This window comes from Moschus berezovskii, chromosome X (genome assembly GCF_049115385.1).
Source record: "Moschus berezovskii isolate FMDL1 chromosome X, NW_MosBer_1.0, whole genome shotgun sequence".
Taxonomy (NCBI): Eukaryota; Metazoa; Chordata; class Mammalia; order Artiodactyla; family Moschidae; genus Moschus; species Moschus berezovskii.
The window spans coordinates 111,742,757-111,767,509 of NC_142488.1; the positions used below are offsets into that span (position 1 = coordinate 111,742,757).

General features: G+C 38.9%; 1 long non-coding RNA gene across 7 annotated transcripts in view; it reads left to right on the forward strand.

Annotated features, from left to right (window-relative positions):
• LOC129563799 (uncharacterized) overlaps positions 1–24,753 on the forward strand; it is a 519,846-nt gene that overhangs the window by 166,471 nt on the left and 328,622 nt on the right. For 2 of the 7 annotated variants that reach the window (XR_016036934.1, XR_016036930.1), the window contains exon 3: positions 4,182–4,272. The exons of the other annotated variants lie outside the window; for them this stretch is intronic. This is a non-coding gene — a long non-coding RNA (uncharacterized LOC129563799). The remainder of the gene's footprint in view (positions 1–4,181; positions 4,273–24,753) is intronic. 7 annotated transcript variants of the gene reach the window in all.

A 24,753-nucleotide genomic window follows, 5' to 3' on the forward strand; every position in this document is an offset into this window, starting at 1 on the left:
AGGATGTATATTCTGCTGATACTGGATGGAGTGTTCTGCCTATCTGTTAGGTGTATTTGGTTTATACTATTGTTCAAGTCCTCTGTTTCCTTATTGATCTTCTGTCTAGATGTTCTATCCATTATTGAAAGTAGAGTATTGAAGTCTCCAACTATTATTGTAAAACTATTTCTTCAGTTCTGTCAATGATTTTTTCGTATATTTTGGGGCTCTTTTGTTTGTGCATATGTCTATAATTGCTTTATCTCCTTGATGAATTGACCTTTTTATCAATGTATGTCTTTTTTGTCTCTTGTAACAATTTTTGACTTAGTCTATTTGTTTGCTATTAGTATAGCTACTCAAGCATTAGTCACTCTGTACCTACTCAAGCTCTCCTTTGGTTACTGTATCCATGAAATGTTTTTTTCCATCCTTTTACTTGCAACGAATTTGTCTGTATCTAAAGTGAGTCTATTGTAGACATCAAATAGGTGAATCATTTTTAAAATCCACACTGTCTGTCCTTTAATAGGTGAGTTTAATGCATTTACACTTAAACTAATAATTGAGGAAAACTTTTGACATTTTGCTATTTGTTTTCTATACTGCTTCTATTATTTTTGTTCCTAAAATTACTTCAATACTGCCTTCTTCTGTATTTCTTTTCTATTGTACCATTTTGATCCCTTCCTCATATCCTTTTTTGTATGTATTTTAGGTATTTTATTAGTTACCCTGGGAATTGCAATTAAGTAGGCATTTGAGCATACAGAGCTGGGAGAAGACAAGGCTGGAGAAATAAATTGGAGAAAAGTTGGTGTGTTGATGGTATTTAAAGCTGTGGAACTAGATGAGGTCTTTTAGGAAGAGAATATAGCCAGAGAAGAGCAGAAAAATGCAGGAGCAATACCGTAGAACTTGAAAACCTCACTTTCTTATTGGTGGAAAAGTTTGTTTCCTTTAAATCTTATGAGGTCTTCCCTGGTCGCTCAGTCAGTAAAGAGTCTGCCTGAAATGAGGGAGACCCAGGTTTGGTCCCTGGGTTGGGAAGATCCCCTGGAGAAGGAAATGGCAACCCACTTCAGTATTCTTGCCTGGAGAATCCCATGGAAAGACGAGCCTGTTGGCCACAATTCAGTTCAGTTACTCAGTCGTGTCCGACTCTTTGCGACCCCATGAATTGCAGCACACCAGGTCTCCCTGTCCATCACCGACTCCTGGAGTTCACCCAAACTCATGTGCATTGAGTCAGTGATGCCATCCAGCCATCTCATCCTCTGTCGTCTCCTTCACCTCCTGCCCCCAATCCTCCCAGCATCAGGGTCTTTTCCAGTGAGTTAACTCTTCGCATGAGGTGGCCAAAGTATTGGAGTTTCAGCTTCAGCATCACTCCTTCCAATGAATATTCAGGACTGGTCTCCTTTAGGATGGACTGGTTGGATCTCCATGCAGTCCAAGGGACTGTCAAGAGTCTTCTCCAGCACCACAGTTCAAAAGCATCAATTCTTCGGTGATCAGCTTTCTTCACATTCCAACTCTCACATCCATACATGACCACTGGAAAAACCATAGCCTTGACTAGACGGACCTTTGTTGGCAAAGTAATATTTTTGCTTTTTAATATGATATCTAGGTTGGTCATAACTTTCCTTCCAAGGAGTAAGTGTCTTTTAATTTCATGGCTGATATCACCATCTGCAGTGATTTTGGAGCCCCAAAAAGTAAAGTCTGACAGTGTTTCCACTGTTTCCCCATCTATCTCCCATGAAGTGATGGGACCAGATGCCATGATCTTAGTTTTCTGAATATTGAGCTTTAAGCCAACTTTTTCACTCTCCTCTTTCACTTTCATCAAGAGGCTCTTTAGTTATTCACTTTCTGCCATAAGGGTGGTGTCATCTGCATATCTGAGGTTATTGATATTTCTCCCGGCAATCTTGATTCCAGCTTGTGCTTCTTCCAGCCCAGCGTTCCTCATGGTGTACTCTGCATATAAGTTAAATAAGCAGGGTGACAATATACAGCCTTGACGTACTCCTTTTCCTATTTGGAACCAGTCTGTTGTTCCATGTCCAGTTCTAACTGTTGCTTCCTGACCTGCATACAGGTTTCTCAAGAGGCAGGTCAGGTGGTCTGGGATTCCCATCTCTTTCAGAATGTTCCACAGTTTATTGTGATCCACACAGTCAAAGGCTTTGGCATAGTCAATAAAGCAGAAATAGATATTTTCCTGGAACTCTCTTGCTTTCTCCATGATCCAGCAGATGTTGGCAATTTGATCTCTGGTTCCTCTGCCTTTTCTAAAACCAGCTTGAACATCTGGAAGTTCACGGTTCACGTATTGCTGAAGCCTGGCTTGGAGAATTTTGAGAATGACTTTACTAGCATGTGAGATGAGTGAAATTGTGCGGTGGTTTGAGTACTCTTTGGCATTGCCTTTCTGTGGGGTCAGAATGAAAACTGACCTTTTCCAGTCCTGTGGCCACTGCTGAATTTTCCAAATTTGCTGGCATATTGAGTGCAGCACTTCCACAGCATCATCTTTCAGGATTTGAAATAGCTCCACTGGAATTCCATCACCTCCACTAGCTTTGTTCGTAGTGATGCTTTCTAAGGCCCACTTGACTTCACATTCCAAGATGTCTGGCTCTAGGTGAGTGATCACACCATTGTGATTATCTGGGTCATGAATATCTTTTTTGTACAGTTCTTCTGTGTATTGTTGCCACCTCTTCTTAGTATCTTCTGCTTCTGTTAGGTCCCTACCATTTCTGTCCTTTATTGAGCCCATCTTTGCATGAAATGTTCCCTTGGTATCTCTAATTTTCTTGAAGAGATCTCTAGTCTTTTCCATTCTGTTGTTTTCCTCTATTTCTTTGCATTGATCACTGAGGAAGGCTTTCTTATCTCTCCTTGCTATTCTTTGGAACTCTTCATTCAGATGCTTATATCTTTCCTTTTCTCCTTTGTTTTTCTATTCTCTTCTTTTCACAGCTATTTGTAAGGCCTCCTCAGACATCCATTTTGCTTTTTTGCATTTCTTTTCCATGGGGATGGTCTTGATCCCGGTCTCTGTATAATGTCGTGAACCTCTGTCCATAGTTCATCAGATACTCTATCAGATATAGATGGCCCCAGTCCATGGAGTCACAAAGAGTCAGATATGACTGCTGCTGCTGCTAAGTCACTTCAGTCGTGTCCGACTCTGTGTGACCCCATAGACGGAAGCCCACCAGGCTCCCCCTTCCCTGGGATTCTCCAGGCAAGAACACTGGAGTGGGTTGCCATTTCCTTCTGCAGTGTGTGAAAGTGGAAAGTGAAAAGTGAAAGTGAAGTCGCTCAGTTGTGTCCGACCCTTAGCGACCCCACGGACTGCAGCCTACCAGGCTCCTCCATCCATGGGATTTTCTAGGCAAGAGTACTGGAGTGACTTGCCATTGCCTTCGCCGCAGATATGACTGGGTGACTAGCAATTTCACTTTAAGTCTTACGAACAGTTGACATAACTGTCACTTGGATATCTTCATTGAATCTCATTGCTGAAGATACTAAGGTGAAAGATGCTATCTGAGTATTAGAAAAGATGAGTCCCATTTTTTCAGTTCTAAGGTTGTCTTTCAATTTTTTCTTGCCTATTTCAATTCATTATTTATCAATTAATTTAAAAGCCTTCTTTTTCTTCCCAGAGCTGCCATTGATCTCTTTAATTTTCTCCCTGGATATCATTCCTTTCTAGAGAAAGTAACAAATTCTGTGTTTGCATTTGATTCCTCAGATGAGGCTGATTGATGAGAAGAGACATGTACTAATGAGGTCAAGGGCATGCATATAAACCACATACCTAGCATGTACAAGCCACATATGTCTTGTTCTTTGGCCACAAATCGCATTCCTAACTTGACCAGCGTTCTCTTAAAAGCATATCTTTAATCTTTAGGGTTGAAGGAATAGATGATTGTTGTGGAGGAGCAAATCTGCGTATACAGTTTGTTTGGGGAAAGGCAGAATTGTTACCTTTATATCTGAATGACACTGTTGTGACCCCAACATAGCTCTCTGTAGGAGGAAGATGGGTTATTAATGACCATGCCTTGCCTACACTGAAAGTTTAAAAATTATGTAATAATAGAGGTTAATTGAACAGAGTTTACCATTTGTCTCTTGCCTGATGTCTAATTTCTGTTATTTACTGTACACAGCCTGTTTCATCCTTGCCTCTCTCAGCTGCTTGTCACCTGAAAAATAGATCTCTTGCTGTTTGGCTCTTGGTATCTGAGAATCGGAGCCCTGGTGAGTTAATATTCTGAAATACCCATTAGAAAAAGCAGACTCAGGAGGGTGGTGAACAGTGCCTGATTGTGGAGCATAAGCATTTTTCCAGCATAATTTCAGTATCGCTTGAGCAATGTGGATAACATGACCCTTGAAATTTGGATGAGGCCCTTTGAGAAAACTTTGTTTTCTTGGACTATTATTCCTACCCTGCCTTCCATTTTTGCCTGACTTACAGAAGCTAGAAGACATTTTTGCTAAACTATAAAATTGAATTCTTAATCTCCTCACCATGGCAACCCCATCATTGCCTAGACATATGCCGTATGTAGTCCTTTTGAGAACCCAAGTGTCTGTTAAAGGAACCCACACAAGTCTTCTGTGGGGTTTTAACAGCCTTTTTAGAGAAGTTCTCATGTTGTTCTCAGGGTAAGGAGGGCTTAGGCTCCTATTTTTTTTTATTAATTTATTTTTTATTGGAGGCAAATTATTTTACAATATTATATTGGTTGGTTTTGCCATATATTGACATGAATTCGCCCCGGGTTTACATAAGTTCCCCCTCCTGAACCCCCCTCCCACCTCCCTCCTGCCTTTATCCTCCCTCTGGGTCATCCCCGCACGCCATAGGCTCCTATTTTACTAGAGACAGAGTGGTGTGTGATGATACTTATATCAGGACTTCTTAGCCTGGTCTGTAGGGAGTCTGTGAACCTCCATAAACTGTGAAATTTGATGTGCATGTATTTTTTTTTCTCCAGAGGAAAGAGTGAAGTTTTGTAGCATTCATCAGGTTTTCAGAAAATTGGAAAACCACCCATAAGTGTGGTTTTGAGAGCTGTTGAGAGCCCGTGCCTTAATTGCTAGATAAATCCGGAATTTGCTATATATAATTTTTAACCTTCATTAATATACTGTGAAAATAAGTGAGTCAAAATGGAATTTTTAAGGAAATGAGAAGAATCCTCAATTCTCACTAAAAGCCATTACGTGCTTGCTACTCTGTTTTACTGTTAACTGACAACCACACCCAAAAATCAACCACATTAAATGGCATGTGGTGTCCCCTGGAAAAGGGTACTGCCATGAGCTAAATGGTGGCTGGGGATACTCACTGCCATTGAGGGATTGGTGTGGCATTGACCCCAGACCAGATTATGAGGTACAATGAAAAAATAAATGTTGCGGTGGTTTACTGTCAGATACTCTGCTACATATTTTCATAACTTTTTTTTGCAACCATATTGTTAGGTAAATAATACCATCCTAATTCTATGAATTCAGGACAGTGAAAGACTTGCTCAAGGCCTTATAATCAGCAGAGTCACAGCTGTGATGATTTCTCTTATTTCTCTCATTGCCTTGGATCTTATGAGAGCCTAGAATTTGGAGTAGGAGAGCATCGCATGAAACGTTTAAGCCAGATTCTCGTCTTTGAACCTGAGAAGTAATTTACTTCCTACTCCTTTAGAAGAGATGGGCAGTCTGTGCTCCACAATGATTCAGTGGCTCTAGCAAGTACAAGTCCCTATTGCTGGGGAGGCCACTGTTCTGTCCTCTTGAACAGCTTTGTCTTGATTCTGTTTGCATGTTCTCTAAATAACCCTGGCATTAGCCCACACTGAAACCACCTCCTCAGGATTTTGAAGTGCTGTACAAACAGTTAAGAGACAGCATTGTCTAAAGCCATATGAAAGAACTAGAATTTGTCTGGTGAACACAAATTCTGTAGTCATAACACCTTTTACTCCCACGGCAAGCAGAACTTAGTGAAGGAAGCAACAAGCATTCCTTTTCAGAAAAGCGATGTTCTTTAAAGGGGCAGAGCCAGCAGTATAGCACTTGATTTCCTTCTCTTTGTATTTAACACCATCAGAGAGGAAAAGCAGATTTCTAGATGCAATTCTTCAAAGCCCTTGAAAGGAGAATTTGTGTTCCAAAAAAAAAAAAAAAGGAATTTGTTTCTTACTCAGTTAATTGAATGGACCATTGGGCTTCATTGACAAGCTAGTAAATTGAAATTGTGGACCACAGCATCCCATGACATCAGATCACCTGAGTGCTTAGATAAACTGCAGATTTCTGGACCTTATATGTACTGACTCAATTTCTTGTTGGGGGTGGGGGGAATGCAGCCCAGGAATATGCATTTTAGCCACCCCTGCAGAGATTTTAATGCACACCAAAATATGAAAATCACTGCAGTGGAAGTATAAACTTCATGGTAATCCAAGTTAGAGTATTTTTGTTATAATGGCATTAGGCTAAAGTGAATCCAGCAACTACAATGCAAGGACCTTGACAGAAAGCCAAGTTAAATGCAGTTTTCTATAGTGAATTCACACATGAAAAAGAGGTGGAAAAAAAAATCTGTGGATTCAGGAGTTGACTGCCTTTAAGAGCTTGGAGGGCTGGTAGCTCTATTCTGTAATAACACAGAGGTCAGAACTCGTGTCATGTCTTAAAACAAGATGGGGCAGACTTGGAAAGATTGAGACCTTCAACTAGACTGGCATAACGGGATTGAGGCAGGCATAGACTCAGCTGCAGGGTGTAGGCGGACATTCACAGTTCAATAGGCAGAACTGGATACCTCAAAATATGGGAAACATACGGAATATTGAGAGCCCAGGCCAGTAACTTACTGTGTGTGTGTCATTGAGATGGGATGAGGCGTTGCAATGGGAAATGAAAGGTAAACAGTATAACAAAGGCCCTCTTACCTGATCAGGATTAGAGTTAGCTAATTAAAAAAGATCACACCAGGAATTTTTTTTTATTATTGGAGTATAATTGCTTTACAGTGTTGTTACTTTCTGTTGTACAGTGAAGTGAACCATCTATATGTATACATATATCTCCTCCCTCTTGAACCTCCCTCTCACCCTACCATCCCACCCCTCTAGGTCATCACAGAGCACGGAGCTGAGCTCCCTGTGTTATACAGCAGATCCCCACCAGCTATATATTTTACATGTTGTAGTATATATGTCAGTACTACTCTCTCAGTTCCTCACCCTCCCCTTCCCCTGCTGTGACCACACGTCTGTTCTGTATGTCTGTGTCTCTATTCCTGCCCTGAAAATAGGTTCATCTGTACCATTTTTCTGGATTCCATATATATGCATTAATATATGATATTTGTTTTTCTCTTTCTGATTTAACTTCACTCTGTATGAGACTCTAGGTCCATCAAGGAATCTTCAAGATATATATTTAAATATTTCATTCTAACTTAAAACGTTATTTTTAAGAGCTTTGCTGATATTCTCTATCAAATGACATATCCCCAAATATCCTGGTATTAGCCGCACTTCCTCTAGTTTTCTGTCTGAAGTTGGGAATCTTCAAATTGTCTTGATGGTCCTGAACTCCACAGCTGGAATTAATCTTTAGATGAAAAGACTGACCCCCCTCCCGCCCCCTCACCCCAGTCCAGAGCCAAACGTCTGTGGGGAGTTTAAATGAAAATTCTAGCTATGGAAAGTGTTCTACCCTCTTTTTACTTCTTCCCCCTAGGGAGGAAACTAAATCAATGAAATCTAATTATGACTTCCTTTGCCATTTTTGAAATACAAAGGGGTAGATTTCTCCCTAATTTATCTATGGAGACACACACATAAAAGAGTAAGCAAACAAGCAAGTGAACAGGCAGTGTTTCCAAATTTAAGGGGATGTAATCTGGAAGCCACCAGATGTTACTCATTTTCTCTTAATGAAGATAAGCAACTTTAGGAACAGAGCTCAATGATTTTGGCCTACCTTCGTGAAAACAATAGTCCTAATTTATTAGTTTCCTCTGTTCTGTGGAAAAGAGCATTTGGATTTTGTATCATAGGTAATTTTGAGCTCACATCTGTCTGACTCCAGAACCATGAGTCTAGATTCAAGATCTAGCCTTAGAAGGAATTGAACAAGTGTGAATGGTGAGGGTAGACCCCTGGGCAGTAATTCAAGCCAGGTGTATTAGATGTCATCCCTTTCCTCCTCCTAATCATGTCTTGACCTTTCCATTTTGAGGTATTTCATCCAAGGAAAAATTAGAAATAGTGCCAGGAAGAAATTATTTTTAAATTTAGTTAGAATATTTTATCAAAGTGATATGTGCTCTTAGTTTAAAAGTTAAACTACTAGTACTGCAAGGCACACATGTAAAAGCATTAGTCCCCTACCTGTCCTCATCACTCCTGAGTCCTGTCCCCCAGGGTTAGTTCTTCTGTTATTATCTTCATATTTTAAAATGCTTTGTTGTTTTTTCTTGATTTTTAACTTTAGCATTATCGATTGATTTCATACTATTTAATATGGAGATTTAGTTACCAAATCTTTCTTCCCTCACACACACTTCTTTTCCTATTGTCCCAGTATACAGATAAATCAGTATTGTTTACAGCTATATAAATATTGTGCACAGCCAGCTGAGCTACATACTGTATTATTATTTTCTTTTTGCTATGGTCTGAATGTTTGTGTCTCCCTAAGATTCCTATGTCGAAATCGTAACCCCCAAAGGTGATAGCAGGTACGGGTCTTTGGGTGACGATACAAACATGGTGAGGGTGGAGCCCTCAGTGGGATTAGTGAGATCCCACAGGGCTTACTAGCCCCTTCTGTCACAGGAGGATACAAGGGATGGGGAGGGAGGTGGGAGAGGGGTTCACGATGGGGAACACATGTACACCCGGGGTGGATTCATGTCAATGTATGGCAAAACCAATACAATATTGTAAAGTAATTAGTCTCCAATTAAAATTTAAAAAATTAAAAGTAAAATAAAACTCTCACCTGACCATGCTGGCACTCTGATCTTGGACTTTAGTCTCTAGAACTGTGAGAAATAAATATCTGTGGTTTATAGGCTACCCAGTCAGTGGTATTTTGTTATATAGCCTGATTGGATCAAGACACTTTGTTATAAATTCTGTTTTACTTTGGGATTAAACATGTGTTCCTATTTGGTGTAGTTTTCTATGTAACTTTCATAATCCCTCCAGAGTTGTAAGCTATTCTTAGTACTGGAAGGCATAGCAATTAATTTGTTCTACTTTTTTTTTCTTGGAGACATGCCTCCTGAAGTTCCCCATCCTGTCATTTCAGTCTGGACTGGCTCTTTAGTTCTGCTGTATAACTGTTATCCTGGAGCTGCCTTTAATCATTATGAAACAAACAAACAGAAGATACAAAATACTCTTTCTCTTCTGTACTTCTCTAGTGGTTCTGTTCTCCAGATCTCCTGGTGCCATCTTTTCTTCGTTTACTCACTTCTTTCTGATGGAGCTCATCTTTTATTTTTTGAGACCTTATATGTCTCCAGTATCTTTAGTCTGTCTTCGTATTTGATTGATGGCAAGTATGGCATTCATGGTCCAAAAAATTTTCCCTCAATTTTGAAGGCGTTCATCCTCTTTTACTTTCTAATGTTGCTGTTGAGAAACTTAATGTCATTCTCTTCTGTATTTCATTGTATGTTTCACATTCTTTCTCTCTGAAAGCTTTTAAAATTCTCTCTCTTCTGGGTGTTCCAAAGTTTTGTGATGATGTGCTTTGTTGTGGGTTAATCATTGTGCTGGACCTTTTTCTTTTAAAACCGAAAACATGAGTCTTAAATGTAGAAATTTTCTCTGATTATTTCTTTTAATTTTATAATCTTTTTTTCCTTCTCTGGAAGCAGTATTGAATGACCTGGGTTGATCCTATATTTATTTATTATTTCTTTTTTTTACTATCTCTGTCCATTTGTTCTAAAGTTTTAGGAAAAATTTTTGAATTTTTTTCCAATCTGTAACTTATTATTATATCTCATAGATAGATATGAGTGAATATATATAATTATATATATATATACACACACATGTATATTTGTTTATTTGTATATTTCATTTCTAAGACATCTTCTGATTTTTCCTTTTCTTACAGCACGTTTTCCTTGTTTCATGGATTAAATATCATAACTCTCTAAAGATATAGTTCTAAAAAAAGTTTTCTTCCGCTTTCTATATTATCTGTTTCCTACCAAATTCTTTTGTTTGCTTCCTGTGTTTCATGTTAAAGGCTCTCCTCAAATACATAGTGGTTTATGACATATTTAAGTGTGAGGCTAACTGAGAAGCATTTCTGACCATGATGAAATAACTGATACAGACTTGCCCTCCTGCCAAAAAAACTAGAAAATTGTACAAAATATGCAACACAACTGTTTTTCTGACTTCGGACTAGAGCCAGTACATGTCTGTGATTTCTGAGGGAAGGGTAAACAAGGTGAGCTCTGTGATCATATCCACTTTCTGCCTAGAGGCACTTTTCAGACCTCAGGATAGGAAGAAGGTACCTAAGCAAAGAAATGGAAGTCTCACTGAATTGAGGAGCTAGAGACTATAGTTTGGGGAGTCTGAGGCAGCTGGAGTTTATAGTGCAGAGTATCTTGAAATCGACCATGTTTGGAGAATTTATACCTTGGCAGTCAGCAAATGCTACAAATCAGCATTTTTCGGTCGTTTGTACCCATGTTCCCAAAGTGCCTGTTGGTAAACATTTACCAGCATGTTGCTGGTAACATCCTTTGTCCTTAAGTATACTAGAGAAACGAGACGGAACAGAGCGTCCGGAAATAGACCTACACATATATGTTCATTCAATTTTTGATGAAATTGCCAAGGTAATTGACTGGAGAAAGATAGCCATTGAAGCATATGGTATGAGAACAACTGGAAAAAAATGAATGTTGGCCATCACCTCATATCAACACAAAACCTACTTTAAATTCCTTATAGAACTAAACATAAAAAAAATGATATAACATTTCTAAAAGAATCATGGGAGGAAATCTTTGCAGCCTTGCACTAAAACATAAAAGAAAAAAACCCTTCTGTTCTTCAAGAAGAAAACTGAAAGGCAAGTCATGAGCAGGGTGAAAATATTTGTAATACATGCCTCTGATAAAGGACTTTAATCCATAATATACAAAGGACTCTTACATCTCAATAAGTTAATCAATACAACATAAATGAGAAAAAAGATTTAAACAGACACTTCACAAAAGATATGAATAGTAAGTATATTAAAAGATGTTCAACATCATTAGTCAACAGAAAGATGCAAATAAAAAACACTATGAGATATTACATACCACATGGCTAAAATTAAAATGACAAGCTCCAAGTTTTGGGGCAAATGTGGAACCACTGGGACTCATATATGTTGCTGGGGGTTGTGTAAAATGGCACAGCTATTTGGGAAACAAGTTGGACAGTTTTTTTAAAATACAGGTCAATGCTCAGTATTTTGCTATTTCAAATCCACTTGTTTATGACTAAAGTGAAGTTGTTTTAATTGTTTATGATAAAAACAAAACGGTTGTTTTTAGAAGTAAAGTTGGTTTGATATAAGAATGAAGTAAGTTGTCATCTGTTGTAACTGATAAGTGCTTGGTAGCCCAGCTGCTGAGGGGCCCTTCTAGGGGCTTATTGGTAAGAACAGGAGGAGAAGCAACTATGGCAAGGAGATATTTAGACTGTAAATACGGAGAATTTGTGAGAAATATCTGAGTTTCAGTCTGTGTAAAAGCTTACCCTTTGCTAATAGCTCTTTGAAGACCTTGGGGCATTAGTTCTGCCTAGGTAAAAGGCAATGCCTTTATTGGCAGTGGTCTGAACCGTAGCCAGAGGAGTTCAGCATACCCATGGGCACAGGCACCACTGTTCCCTAGCAACATTAACTTTTTTTAGTGTTTTTTTTCCTACTAGGAGACTACCAAATGTTAGTAGGTCTTTCCAAAACAATATAGCTTTTTATGGAAACATCTGTGTGTAGTCAAGGATCATTGTTTTGTCAATTCTATTTTATAATGTAAGATCGGGTGATTTACAATAGATTTGGAAGCTAAAATATTTGACTCTTAAGCATATAATTCAACTGATGGAAACTAAAAGTGTGAATGGATTCTATAGCATAGTCTATATGTGCTATGAGCATTTAGCATTCTGAAGGCATCGGTATGTTTTACAGAGGAGACTGAGCGCTTCACTTAACCTCACCAATCAGTTAAGTAGAGTCTAGTTAAGAGAACTAACAAATCGAGGCAACGATGGGGCAGCCTGCAGCAGGTGAGTCCAGCTTGAGATCAGAGTTGTGAGGTTTTCGCCACTGGGCTGGAGAGCCAGAGAAGGACTTTTGTCCTGAGATAGGTGGCTGGTGATGGGAACTATAAACATAATATCCCCTGCCAAGCCAATAAAATCTCTCCACAAACGTAGAAAATAATAAAACAGCAGTAGTATTGAATAAGCATTAAACCAAACTGATGCATATCACAGATCCTAAAGAGATTGTAAAAACAAAAAAGAAATCTTACTCTTTTATAACCAAGCAGATACAATCCATTATATACATGGAGCTAAATTGCCACAGATGTGAAAATAGGGCACCACTCTGATGTTTTTCAAAGCATGGTCCCTTGGCTCTCAATAATGACATTGCTGGGATATAAAATTGGTAAGAAACTTTACCATTTAAAAATACTTATATGTGTCTCAAAGAGGCAGAGAGAACATTTATAATCTCAAGTTTTCTGAAGGAAATGCTGAAAGGAAAGGGAGAGGGAAAAGTTCTTTCCTGTTTTGCACTAAGGGAAATTTAATATTTTTTAGATTTTAATTTATAATGTCCCCCTTCTGTTGCTATTTTCTAATAAAATTAAAACTTCTAATTATCTACAATGACATTTATCTTTAACAATAGTGTATACAACAGTCTAAGTCTAAGGCCACAGTGAAACACAGAACAAAGCATTTTATCAGAGTTACAGTTGGATGGATTTTAAAATTAGTATAATATTTGTCTTGAGGAAAAATGAAATATATAATGGTGAATGGTTAAGGCAGATTCTTGATTAACAATGTACAAAAATTCTCTTTTGTCATACGTTACTTTTATAAGTTGTTATATCTTTGAGCTTTAAAACAGCAAGTATTGCTTTGTAGTTTTTTATAATATTCCATCCAATCTAAATCTGGAGTAGATTCACTGAGTAACTCTGGAACCTGATAATATAAATTTTTAACTGAGTTTTTCTTAAGCCCCAATAAATTTCCCCTCACAGAAGTAACATTATAATTACAGAATAAACTAGACCCTTCTGTAATTATTCAATCTTCCCAAATACTTCTCCCAGATATAAAACACAAACACATGGCCATTATCTAGTATCAAAGTCCTACTATGAGACACCCACTGAAGGGTATAGATTAAACTTTGTAGGGGAGAAAAAATAACTTTCCCTCTCCGCTTCTAGGTTCTTGGCTGAAACCCCTTTGTAACAAAAGATTAACAGAAAAACAAACAGAAATTTCATAACATATATACATATATACTTCCCTGGAATGGGTTCCCTGGTGGTTTAGTTGGTAAAGAGTCTGCCTGCAGTGCGGGAGAACCATGTTCGATCCCTGGCTTGGGAAGATCCCCTGGAGAAGGAAATGGCAACCCACTCCAGTATTCCTGCCTGGGAAATCCCGTGAACAGAGGATCCTGGTGGGCTGCAGTCCATGAGGTCACAGAGTTGGACATGACTGAGCAACTTTTATTCACTATACCTCCCATATACATGGGAGAGACCCAGGAAAACTGAGTAACTCTCCAAAATGGCCCAAGCCTTCAACTTATATACCATTTCCAGCTAAGACAACTGAAGATGTTGGAGGTGGGCTGGCAGTTATGGGAGGTGACTAGGCAACACACAGAAAACTAGGATATAGTTGTTATGCAGATTTGAGGTGCTGCCTTCTCCACTGATAAGTTTCTGGAGGTTAAATCATCTTCCTTTTCCTGCTACAGAGAGGGAGACACCCTTAGGAATGAAGATTTCTCTTATAGATATAAATATCTCTTATAAAAGGGTAATTTCCATTCTATTAATAGCTTTTCCTGTATCTGTTATTTCTTAAAAATGAGCAACTTAAGATAATCCTTACGGCTGCTGCTGCTGCTAAGTCACTTCAGTTGTGTCCGACTCTGTGTGACCCCATAGACGGAAGCCCACCAGGCTACCCCTTCCCTGGGATTCTCCAGGCAAGAACACTGGAGTGGGTTGCCATTTCCTTCTCCAATGTGTGAAAGTGAAAAGTGAAAGTGAAGTTGCTCAGTCGTGTCCGACCCTTAGCGACCCCATGGACTGCAGCCTACCCAGGCTCCTCCATCCATGGGATTTTCTAGGCAATAGTACTGGAGTGGCTTGCCATTGCCTTCTCCGTCAACTTACATGGCTCCAATCATTTATGTCTTGAGGGCAAACCCAACTTCTGGGCCATTTTTCACCTCTATCTCAGTAGTTACCCATGGATATCTAACTATTATAAATAGTATCAGGTGGGCCAAAAAGTTTTAGAGTTTTCTGTAATATCTTTCAGGAAAATCTGAACAAACATTTTGGTCAACCCAATATAATAGGCATGTTTGTCTGCACTAGAACTGGAAAAACTTGTATCCCAAAGTGACTAACAGTGACATTATACCTGTCTTCTGTAGTCTCTATCCATAAATGCCAGCTTCCTGTTTTTCTATTTCTAATCATATATACTAATCATTTCTATTACTAATGTATACATATATTGTTATCATTTCTGTTAGTAATCATATAATCATATATTACTAAACATATATACCACCCTTACAATCAGGCTAGTTAACAAAACATTTGTGTCAAATTTGGGACTTGAGTATCTGGATGCATATTAGTTATTTTCACCTTAATATTATAAAAAGTTTGCAATGAATACAGTTCTATTTTTTTCTGCTAATAATCAAATTGTTGGATTTATAAGCCCAGGCCCTGTCCATACTGGGAGTACAATTCAGAACCGATGAGAAATGTGTGACTCTAGGAACCACTATGGGAGTACAGAGAGTGGTATAACAAATAACCTGTTTGCTTGCTAGTAAAATGTGATTCTTAGAGTAACGAAACAATAAATAATTCACTATTATACTACTATTCCTTAATATTTTGAATAAGATAACAAGGCAGTCCAGTCTGAGAATAGTAATAAGTTCCTTATAATACCTCCTTTCAGTTGAGTTCAGTAGCAATACCATTTATTCCAGAAAATTTAAGTTTCAAGTCATTTTTGCAAACCACAGTTGAGTCCTCTTGAAAAGCTGGCTTCATGTGGGAAGCATGAACTTATCTGGGTTTTCTTTCACTTTGGCCATTTGGGTGATCAGTAGAACCTGAAGTGGCCCCTCTGTATGGTGACAATGCATCTTTTCTCCAGAGCACTTTTATGGAAACTAAATTGTTCAGTTGAATGGCAGACTTCTTCCAGTAGGTCCCTCTAGGGTCTTCTGACTTTGTCTCAGGGTTTCTAGGGAAGATAAAAGCCATTTTAGGTATCAAACATGATAATGAGAGAATTCAGTTAAATCAAAGTGGAGGAAGTGATTTCAGACCCAAATTCACAGACCTGCCAAATATAAGTTCTAAGAGAGAACATTATTGTTTGCAAGAACTGCTCTAACTTAACAGAACTACTGGTAACTCTCTAGGTCATTTCACCTATAGATCACTGATTCTCAGCCAATGAGTTTGTTAGAGTTTGAGTTTTTTATTCTACTTGGAATATGATAGCTTTTTGGAGTCTGCAAACATTTGCATAATTCCTCAACAACAATAGACATAAAATGATCTCTTCCATCTGATTGAATAAGCTCTGAGATCTCAAAAGTGGGGATTATGTGTATGAAGAGGGACTTTACCCCAGTGCCTGAGGATCTGGTTTTGAAGAGGGAAAAGACATCATACATACACCAGTAGACAAAATCTACCTTCCATAGGCCTCAATTCTATGAAATCTAAGTGCCACTGGGTTCCTGGTAAAGTTGGTCAGGGAAAACTTTCTGCACCTACTTTGGGAGTGGTCTGTAAAGATTTCTGCTGGCAAATAACAAAACTCTTTTAATATGTTTTGAATAATTTCATCTTTTTGATAGATGTAGTATTAGTCTAGTGCCTTTAAAAACTCCCATTCAGTTTGATTTTGTTGATAACATAATAAACTAATCAAGCAAATAAAAACTGTGATATAGAAATTATTGTTAGTAATTCCTATAGTCCGGTTGAATTTCATTTAGCCCCATTTTCAATCCATTTGTTCATTTCCCTTTGTGAAGCTTGTTTTAGAAAATGGATACAGGTTTCTAGTATTAGAAATGGGGCTTCTAAATTTGGAGTCTGTCATGTTTTAATAGTGGCTTCTGCAGCTCTTCCAGCATAATCATTGCCTTGACAAATTTCGTCATTTTGCCCCGTATGACCTCTGCAATAGATTACCGATAATCTGAATAGGCAGTTGAAAAGCCTCTAACAAATCAGCTTTCAAATCTCCATGAGATGTTTCAGTTCTCAAAGAAACCAAGAACCTCCAATTTTTCTAAATCTGCTCTGTTGCATGGACAGACATCAAACACACATTTACCAACAGTAGAACCAAGGATTTCAACTCTAATAATGGCTATTAACTTATCTGCTTGTGCTAACTTAATTCCAGACAGAAACTTCATGATAAGTCACCATAGCAAAGAAAGCCTAAAATTGACCCCTTTGGTCTCTGGTAAATGACCTGTAAGTAAACATGAGAGCTGCCCTCAAAATGACTATCAAATAAATCAGACTGGGGCCTAGTGTTTTCTTCTATTATCATTGTACAATCATGATCATCTATTTGATTCAGTTCAGATTAGTCGCTCAGTTGTGTCCGACTCTTTGTGACTCCATGAATCACAGCATGCCAGGCCTCTCTGTCCATCACCAAAACCGGAGTTCACTCAAACTCATCTCCATCAAGTCGGTGATGCCATCCAGCCATCTCATTCTCTGTTGTCCCCTTCTCCTCCCGCCCCCAATCCCTCCCAGCATCAGAGTCTTTTCCAGTGGGTCAGCTCTTTGAATGAGGTAGCCAAAGTATTGCAGTTTCAGCTTTAGCATCAGTCCTTCCAGTGAACACCCAGGACTGATCTCCTTTAGAATGGACTGGTTGGATCTCCTTGCAGTCCAAGGGACTCTCAAGAGTCTTCTCCAGCACCACAGTTCAAAAGCATCAATTCTTCGGCGATCAGCTTTCTTCACAGTCCAACTCTCACATCCATACATGACCACTAGAAAAACTATAGCCTTGACTAGATGGCCCTTTGTTGGCAAAGTAATGTCTCTGCTTTTCAATAAGCCATCTATGTTGGTCATAACTTTCCTTCCAAGGAGTAAGCGTCTTTTAATTTCATGGCTGCAGTCAGCATCCGCAGTGATTTTGGAGCCCCCCAAAATAAAGTCTGACACTGTTTCCACTGTTTTTCCATCTATTTGCCATGAAGTGATGGGACCAGATGCCATGATCTTAGTTTTCTGAATGTTCAGCTTTAAGCCAACTTTTCACTTTCCTCTTTCACTTTCATCAAGAGGCTTTTGAGTTCCTCTTCCCTTTCTGCCATAAGGGTGGTGTCATCTGCATATCTGAGGTTATTGATATTTCTCCTGGCAATCTTGATTCCAGCTTGTCCTTCTTCCAGCCCAGCGTTCCTCATGATGTACCCTGCATAGGATCTGGTCAAACAATAGCAGAAAAAAATTTAAAAAGCATGAGAGTTCCAGAAAAGCACCTATTTCTGCTTTATTGACTATGCCAAATCCTTTGACTGTGTGGATCACAATAAATTGTGGAAAATTCTGAAAGAGATGGGAATACCAGACCACCTGACCTGCCTCTTGAGAAACTTGTATGCAGGTCAGGAAGCAACAGTTAGAACTGGACATAGAACAACAGACTGGTTCCAAATAGGAAAAGGAGTACGTCAAGGCTGTATATTGTCACCCTGCTTATTTAACTTATATGCAGAGTACATCAGGTGAAATGCTGGGCTGGGTGAAGCACAAACTGGAATCAAGATTGCCAGGAGAAATATCAATAACCTCAGATCTGCAGATGACACCACCCTTATGGCAGAAAGTGAAGAACAAAAGAGCCTCTTGATGAAAGTGAGAGAGGAGAGTGAAAATGTTGGCTTGAAGCTCAACATTCAGAAAACGAAGATCATGGCATCTGGTCCCATCACTTCATGGGAGATAGATGGGGAATCAGTGGAAACAGTGTCAGACTTTATTATTTTGGGCTCCAAAATCACTGCAGATGGTGATTTCAGCCATGAAATTAAAAGACGCTTACTCCTTGGAAGGAAGTTATGACCAAACTAGACAGCATATGAAAACACAGAGACATTACTTTGTCAACAAAGGGCCGTCGAGTCAAGGCTATGGTTTTTCCCATGGTCATGTATGGATGTGAGAGTTAGACTGTGAAGAAAGCTGAGCGCCAAAGAATTGATGCTTTTGAACTGTGGTGTTGGAAAAGACTCTTGAGAGTCCCTTGGACTGTAAGGAGATCCCACCAGGCCATCCTAAAGGTGATCAGTCCTGGGTGTTCATTGGAAGGACTGATGTTGAAGCTGAAACTCCAATACTTTGTCCACCTGATGCAAAGAACTGACTCATTTGAGAAGACCCTGATGCCTGGAAAGATTGAGGGCAGGAGGAGAAGGGGACAACAGAGGATGAGATGGTTGGACGGCATCACTGACCTGATGAACATGATTTTGGGTAAACTCTGGGAGTTGGTGATGGACAAGGAGGCCTGGCATGCTGTGGTTCATGGGGTCGCAAAGAGTTGGACACGACTGAGCAACTGAACTGATCACCTATTCTTACTCAATAATATAATCTTAAGTTTGGAGAATGTAATTCATCTGGCTAATATCCCAAGAATGGAGTACTAGAAATGATTTTTAAAATTCAGGGTCTCTGACATGACTGTTGTATGGCCACAAGACTTTGAGTTGATCAACCCAATTCAGGAACTGCTAGATGGATCCTATCCTCATTGTCAAATTGTTGGGGAAATAACAATTAAATATAAAATTTCCTGCCAACCCAATAAAACCTCTCTATAAAACATGGAGAAAAATGACAGGGTTTATTAATTGATAAGCATCAAATCAGACTGCAATGTGGAGCATAGTCAATCTGCTAAAAGAGATTTATAGGGGAACACAACTCACCACCCTAAAATACGTCTCTTTGACATGAGGATTAATTTAAACTGATTATTTTTAAGGCCCCAAAGACTCTTTGGGGCCTTAAAAGAAACTCTGACCTTCCTTCAAACTGCCTAAAGGAATGTAGATAGTGGATGTGCTCTGGAATATTGTTATCACTGAGATAGCTGCAAATAATATGGGCTAGGTGTGGTAGGGGAAACTCTGAAAGTGAAAGTGTTAGTTGCTCAGTCATATCTGACTCTTTGCGACCCCATGGGCTCTTTGTGACCCACCAGGCTCCTCTGAACATGGAATTCTCCAGGCAAGAATACTTCAGTGGGTCACCATTCCCTTCTCCAGGGGATGTTCCCGATCCAGGGATTGAACCTGGTTCTCCTGCATTGCAGGCAGACTACTGACTGAGCCACCAGGAAAGACCTAGGGGAAACTCTAGGCAGGGCCACAGAAACAATGGGGCACAGAGTAGAAACTGATTTTCTTAGGGGAAACTCTAGGCAGGGCCTAAAAATCAGTTTCTACTCTGTGTCCCACTTTTTCTGTGTGGCCGAAGAGTATTTGTTTACAAAATATTTGCTTTTCCATCTCCATGTGACTTGCTTTCCTCACTTTGAAGTCTCAAGCCAATACTCACAACATCCTCTTCTGTCTTTAGCTGAAGATGGTATTTAAGGTAATGACTTTGACCATTTCGACCAATTAGTTTTCCTGGGTCTCTCCCATGTATATATGGGTTTCTTAAACTTTTGTGTGACTTTTGTTCCCCTGTTAACCTGTGTCATTTAATTCTTAGACCAATCAAAAAATCTAGAAGGGTAGTCTTAGGTAGTTAGAATAGGGAAAAGGAGTCCAAAATGGTGGTGGCTAAAAGACAAGGAAGGGAAAAGCCCAGAAAAATAGAACAAAGGAAGGTCAAAGAAAGGTCTGAGGACTGGAGTGAGGACTTCGGGTAGAACAGCACTCCTGGCTGAGCCCAATTCGCATAGAGCAGGCCCAGGGGGAAGAAAACATATAAAAGGAGGAACCAAGTGCTCTCTCCCGTGTGCCTATGCTCCTTCTCTCTCTCTCCCCCACTGCCCCCATGCATGCTGGTGCACTCCTCCACTCTCCTCTCTTCTTCAAGGATGGATTCTCCTGCTGTCTTCTAAATAAAATAGAACTTTAACACTGATTTGTCTAAGAGCTATGACACGGTTTGTTCAAGACCTGAGAGCTGTGACACACTGAGGGCTTTAATGTCCGTCGTCCCAAATCATTGTTGTGACAAGACAAGAACCGAGAAACAGACACTCGCCTGACAGGCAGAGAAAAATTTCTTCCTCTGCAGTAGACTGCAGAGACCAAAAAAAAAAAAAAAAAATGCGCTCTTACCCTTTTATATACTTGTTGACCCATTAACATGTATATATAAATGTTAATCCATTACATACACATCAGTTGTATCTATCAGAGGAAAAATAAAATTTCTCATTCTTTTTCAAGCAAGAAGTTAAGTCTTAGAACTAAATCCCCACAGACAGGGAGATAGGGTACCACTCTTGCTTGTTTACTGTTCAAACAAATGGCTCCTTGCATGCTCAGTCACTTTAGTCATGTCCAACTCTTTTCGACCCTATGGACCCTATCTGCCAAGTTCCTCTGTCCATGGGATTCTCTCCAGGTAGGAATACTGGAGTGGGTTGCCATTCCCTTCTTCAGGGGATCTTCCTGACTCAGGGACTGAACCTGGGCCTCCTGAATTGCAGCCAGATTCTTTGCCATCTGAGCTACAAGGGGAGCCCAATTATAGCTTTGGCTTTCCAATGAATAGAATCTTAATCTAATTACCCTACCAACACCAGTTTGGTAATCTAACTAATCCCTGCCAATGCTTAAGGGAAAGTAAACTTGCAATAACCAATCTGCTTTTTTGCCTAGGATAACATCCTTGTTCCTGTTTCCTTCTGCCTATAAAAGTTGCTCTTTTTATACAGCTCCTCAGATCTCCTTGTTAAATTGAAGGCTGCCTGATTTGAATTCGTTTTTACTTAGATAAACTCTAAAACCTTTAATATGCTTCAGTTCATCTTTTAACATAGGAAAGGAGCAGTGCCCCATTAAAACTGGGACATAAGATCAGGGTTGGACATTTGAATCATAGGTGTCCTAGTAGAAGATGACTAAAAGAAAGGGCATGAGAAAATACTTGAGATAATAGTAGAAAACTTCCCCCAAATGGGGAAGGAAATAGCCACCCAAGTTCAAGAAACCCAGAGAGTCCCAAACAGGATTAACCCAAGGCAAAACACCCCAAGATACATATTAATCAAACTAATGAAAGTTAAACACAAAGAGCTTATATTAAAAGCAGCAAGGGAAAAGCAACAAATAACACAATAGGGAATCCTCATAAGGATAACAGCTGATCTTTCAATAGAAACTCTTCAGGCCAGAAGGGAATGACAGGACATACCTAAAGTGATGAAAGAAAAACCTACAACCAATATTACTGTACCCAGAAAGGATCTCATTCAAATATGAAGGAGAAATAAAAAATTTTACAAACAAGAGCTGAGAGAATTCACCACCACCAAACCAGCTCTTCAACAAATGCTAAAGGATCTTCTCTAGACAGGAAACACAGAAAAGATTTATAAAAACAAATCCAAAACAGCAAAAGTATATGGAAACAGAATCATACTTACCAATAATTACCTTAAATGTAAATGGGTTAAGTGCTCCAACCAAAAGACAGAGACTGGCCGAATGGATAAAAAAACAAAACCCCTATATATGCTGTCTACAAGAGATCCACCTCAAGCCTAGGGACACAGACCAACTGAAAGTGAAGGGCTGGAAAAAGATACTTCATGCAAGTGGAGAACAAAAGAAAGCAGGAGTAGCAATACTCGTATCAGATAAAATAGAGTTTGAAATAAAGACTGTGATAAGAGACAAAGAAGGACACTACATAATAACCAAAGGATCAATCTAAGAAGAAGATATAACAATTATAAATACACCCAACATAGGGGCAACTCAATATGTAAGGCAAATGCTAATAAGTAAAGGGGAAATTAATAGCAATACAATAAGAGTGGGGGACTTTAATATGCCACTCACACCTGTGGATAGATCAACCAAACAAAATTAGCAAGGAGACACAAGCTTTAAATGATACAATGGACCAGTTAGACCTAATTGATATGTACAGGGCATTCCACCCAAAAACAATGGATTTCACCTTTTTCTCAAGTGCACATGGAACATTCTCCAGGATCACATCCTGGGTCATAAATCTGCTGCTGCTGCTGCTAAGTCACTTCAGTCATGTCCGACTCTGTGCGACCCCATAGACGGAAGCCCACCAGGCTTCCCCATCCCTGGGATTCTCCAGGCAAAAACACTGGAGTGGGTTGCCATTTCCTTCTCCAATGTGTGAAAGTGAAATCGCTCAGTCGTGTCCGACCCTTAGCGACCCCACGGACTGCAGCCTACCAGGCTCCTCCATCCATGGGATTTTCTAGGCAATAGTACTGGAGTGGCTTGCCATTGCCTTCTCCGAGGGTCATAAATCTAGCAATGGTAAATTAAAACTGAAATCATTTCAATCTTCTGATCACAATGCAATAAGATTAGATGTCGATTACAGGAAAAAAAAAACAAAAACACAAACATATAGAGCTAAACAACAAGCTTCTGAATAACCAACATATCATGGAAGAAAGCAAAAAGAAAATCAAAATATGTATAGAAAGAAATGAAAATAAAAACACGACAACCCCAAACCTATGGGATTCAGTAAAAGCAGTGCTAAGGGGGAGTTTCATAGCAATATAAGCCTATCTCAAGAAACAAAAATCAAATAAAAAATCTAACTTTATGTCTAAAGCAACTAGAAAGAAGAATGAAAGAACCCTAAAGTTAGTAGAAGCAAAGAAATCATAAAAACCAAAGCAGAAATAAAAAGAAATGAAGGAGACTATGGCAAAGATCAAGAAAACTAAAAGCTGGTTCTTTGAGAAGATAAATAAACTGTTAGCCAGAATCATCAAAAAGGGAGAAGAATCAAGTCAACAAAATTAGAAATGAAAATGGAGAAATCACAACAGACAACACAGAAATACAAAGGGTCATAAGAGACTACTATCAGCAATTATATGCCAATAAAATTGGACAATTTGGAAGAAATGGACAAATTCTTAGAAAAGTATAACCTCCCAAAACTGAATAAGGAAGAAATGGAAAATTTTTACAGATCCATCACAGGTGCGGAAATTGAAACTATAATAAAAAATCTTCCAACATACAAAAACCCAGGACCAGATGGCTTCACGGGTGAATTCTACCAAAAAATTTAGAGAAGAGCTAACACCTATCCTACTCAAACTCTTCCAGAAAATTGCAGAGGAAGGTAAACTCCCAACCTCATTCCATGAGGCCACTATCATCCTAATACCAAAACCAGACAAAGATGCCACCAAAAAAGCAAACTACAGGCCAAGAACACTGATGAACATAGATGCAAAAATCCTCAACAAAATTTTAGCAAATAGAATCTAACAACATATTAAACAGATCATACATCATGACCAAGTGGGCTTTATTCCAGGGATGCAAGGATTCTTCAATATTCACAAATCAATCAATGTGATACACTGTATTAACAAATTGCAAGATAAAAACCATATGATTATCTCAATAGATGCAGAGAAAGCCTTTGACAAAATTCAACACCCATTTATGATAAGAACTCTCCAGAAAGCAGGCATAGAAGCAACATACCTCAACATGACAAAAGCAATATAAGACAAACCCACAGTGACCATTACGCTCAATGGCAAAAAATTGAAAGCATTTCCTCTAAAATCAGGAACAAGACAAGGGTGCACACTCTCACCACTACTATTCAACATAATTTTGGAGGTCCTAGCTACAGCAATCAGAGAAGAAAAAGAAATAAAAGGAACCCAGATTGGAGAAGAAGTAAAACTCTCACTGTTTGCAGATGACATAATCCTCTACATAGAAAACCCTAAAGATACCACAGAGAACTACTAGAGCTAATCAATGAATATAGTAAAGTTTCAGGACATAAAATTAATACACAGAAATCCCTTGCATTCCTATACACAGTGAAAAAACAGAAATTAAGGAAACAATCCCATTCACTATTGCAATGAAAAGAATAAAATACTTAGGAATAAATTTACCTAAGAAACAAAAGACATATATATAGAAAATTATAAAGCACTGATTAAAGAAGCAAAGATGACACAAATAGATGGAGAAATATACCATGTTCGTGGATTGGAAGAATCAATATAGTGAAAATGAGCATATTATCCAAAGCAATATATAGATTCAATGCAATCCCTATCAAATTATCAATGGTATTTTTCACAGAACTAGAACAAATAACATCAC